General features: G+C 42.5%; 1 non-coding gene across 1 annotated transcript; it reads right to left on the bottom strand.

Moving 5' to 3' along the window:
- Nucleotides 1–2,956: 2,956 nt before the first annotated feature.
- Nucleotides 2,957–3,025, bottom strand: Trnaa-agc (transfer RNA alanine (anticodon AGC)). Its single transcript has one exon. It is a non-coding gene; the product is annotated as a tRNA-Ala (tRNA).
- Between the last annotated feature and the right edge of the window lie 347 nt (nt 3,026–3,372).

The raw sequence follows: 3,372 nt of genomic DNA, 5'->3' as shown, positions 1-3,372 counted from the left end.
AGTTTCCTGCCTGGGCTGGCTTTCAACTGTGATCCTCAGATCTCAGCCTCCTGAGTAGCTAGGATTACAGTTGTGAGCCATCAGCACCCGGCTCCTGAAACTTAATTTTTATTGACCAGTATTGAGAATACCTTTTCATGGGTCTATGTAGATTTTCCTCTAATTTTTTTTTTTTTTGTTAGTCATGGGGCTTGAACTCTGGGTGTGGGCACTGTCCCTCAGCATTTTGGCTCAAGGATAGTGCTCTACCACTGGAGCCATAGCGCCACTTCTGGCTTTTTCTATTTATGTGGTGCTGAAGAATTGAACCCAGGGCCTCATGCATGCAAGGCAAGCACTCTACCACTGAGCCACCTTCCCAGCCCATTCTTCATTGTTTTTTAATACTCAAAGAATCCTATCATATATATATATATAATATATATATATATATGTATGTATGTATATTGCCAGTCCTGGGGCTTGAACTCAGGACTCTGTCCCTGAACCTCTCTATGCTCAGGGCTAGCACTCTACCACTACTTCCAGTTTTTTCTGTTTGTGTGGTACTGAGGAATCGAACCCAGGGCTTCATGCCTGCTAGGCAAGCACTCTAGCACTAAGCCACATTCCCAACCATATCATATGGATTTAACCAGAAATTACCTGACCAATCTTCTATTAATGTAATACTTCCGATTTTTCTCTATTACAAAGATAATTTGACATTGACCAAGATGCATTGTACTTATGAACCAATTTGTTGAATTAAAACCCCTTCATGCAAACTACTTAAAGATAACAGAAAAGAGCTGGGTGCCTGTGGCTCACACCAGTAATCTTAGCTTCTGAGGAGGAGGAGGGTGAGATCTGAGGATTACAATTTGAAGCTAGCCCAAGGCAGGAAAGTCTGGGAGACTCTTATCTCCAATTCACCACTTAAAAAAAGAGCCAGAAGTGGAGCTTGGCTCAAGTAGTAGAGAACTAGACTTGAGTAAGAAAGCTAAGGGACAAGGCTGCAGGACCAGCACACACACACACACACACACACACACACACACACACACACACACACACACACACACACACACACACACACTAACAGAAAGAAAGAGAAATAGAGAAAAGAAAGAAAATTAAAAATAAAGATAATTTTGTGATGAATTATCTGGCAGGGACACAACATTTCGATAGATATTGCCAAAAATCAAACCAATTTACACTCCCATTTTGCATGATCCCAGAGTCTCTATCGCTCACCCTCCCAAGAGTCCTGAGCTCCTGAGGAGGGCAGCCAAGTCTTGGAAATCAGTTGGATTGTGGTTCTGCATTGTTTAACTATGGTGCCTCTTAAAAAAAAATTACTAGGCCCCTTGGGACTTGTTTTCTCACCTTGAAAATGAACAACAACAACAAAACAAAACAAAAACCTTCTTTAGGGTAGGTTTGCTCTGATAAGTGAATGAAATAGTGACAGGTGATGTTTTGCTGGTCAGTAGCCACTGCAATTCCATAGCAAACCACTGTGATTGTGTCTCCTGCTTCTTCCTGCTGTCTGCACTTCTTTCTCTTTTGCTTTTTATGGTTTTCAATCCTGGGGATTAAACCCAAGGCCTTGTGACTGCATCTACTAGGTAAGTTCGTTGCCACTGAGCCACACCCTCATTCTCAGAAAAGAAATTCTCGGTGTGAAATAAGAAGAGAATCAATCATATGCTGGAGTTGGAGAATTCATTTCCTTCTCTGTTTATTTGAATTTTCTGTGCATGTGAGCAGAGAGGTGCTAACACTTCTCTGAAACATCCTTTCATGGAATTTGAGCATCTGTGTCTTTGTTCCAAAACTCTTATCTACCAGATTTGGTTTGTTTGAGACAAGAGTCTCTGTTGTCCATGCTGGTCTCAAACTCCTAGATGCAAGTGATCCTCCTGCTTCAGTTTTCCTAGTAACTGGGACTATAGGCATATGCCACAGGATTCAGCTCAGATTCCTCTTGAATCATTTTGTGCAAATTCACCAACCTTAAAAGTTTATAGATAATTGAGTAACAAAGTGGCTTTCTGGTTATAAGATGATGGAAGATTCTCCTTCAGAGAAAGATTCTTGAAGAGACATTTTTTCTTTTTCTTGTTTTCTTTTTCTCCCCCTGATCCTGGGGCTTGAACTCAGAGCCTGGGCACTGTCCTTGAGCTTTTTTGTGCTTAAGGCTATCACTCTACCACTTGAGCTACAGAGCCAAAGCTTCTGGCTTTTTCTGCATAGTTTATTGGAGATAAGAGTCTCATGGACTTCAGTACCTTGGCTGACTTCATATTGCAATCCTCAGATCTCAGCCTCCTGAGTAGCTAGGATTACAGACATGAGCCACTGGTGCCCAGCTCCTGAAGAGGATTTTGGGTAACCCCACCATGCTCACCATCTGCCCCCAGTGTCTGTGTCATAAACACAAAAATATCCCAAACATTGAGAAATAACCAGCAACTTCTTTTTTTTGGGGGGGGGGGTCTGGTTGTGAGGCCTGAACTCTGGGCCTGGGCTCTGTCCCTCAGCATTTCAGCTCAAGGCTAGCACTCTACCACTTGAGCCACAGTGCCACTTCCAGCTTTTTTCTTTTTGCTTATGTGGTGCTAAGGAATCGAACCCAGGGCCTCAGGCATGCAAGGCAAGCGCTCTACCACTGAGCCAACTTCCCAGCCCCATAACCAGCAACTTCTACTCATTCTCAGCCTCAACTAGTAGCAACTCAATTACTGTGTGAAGCTGATAGTTACCTTTTGCTAATTACATTTTGTTTCATTATAGTATGATGCACATTCCTTACTGTTTTCTAAGAGCTTCTCGCTTAAACCATGGAAAATGGGGATATTCTGGTTTAGCTGATTTGCTTCCTAAAAGTTCAACCCTATTTTGATCATCTGATTTTGTGTGTGTGTGTGTGTGTGTGTGTGTGTGTGTGTGTGTGTGTGTGTGGTGTATGTGTTCAAGCTGGGGTTTGAACTCAGGTCCTCATGCATGCTAAGCATACACTCTACCACTGAGCTACAACCCAGCTGCTATTTTTTTTTTCTTATTTGAGATCTGGAAGAACTAAAGGCAAGACTACTTTGACCAAGTCTATGCACTTAAAGGAAAGCATGGCTCTCAGTGAGAGACAAGGAAAGCAGACACATTTAAAATCATTTCCTTCTCCGTGCAGTGTTCATTCTTCATGGGTCTTTCCCATTTTCTGGAAAGTAATTCACCTCCCGAAGCTCAGATGGCTTCACGTTGTGGAGAAGACATGGCGCTCCCTGTAGCAAGGTCAGAAGATCTTCCCTGGCCTTCACTGCAAGGAGATTTTTAGTTTGGGCATGAAAAGCCAATATCATATCATTTGAATTTATTTTCCACTTC

The sequence above is a fragment of the Dipodomys merriami genome, unplaced genomic scaffold (assembly GCF_024711535.1).
Source record: "Dipodomys merriami isolate MVZ:Mamm:240054 unplaced genomic scaffold, mDipMer1.0.p SCAF_7, whole genome shotgun sequence".
In the NCBI taxonomy this organism is placed as follows: Eukaryota; Metazoa; Chordata; class Mammalia; order Rodentia; family Heteromyidae; genus Dipodomys; species Dipodomys merriami.
The sequence above is the reverse complement of the archived record's forward strand: the minus strand, read 5'-3'. Positions and strand labels throughout refer to the sequence as shown.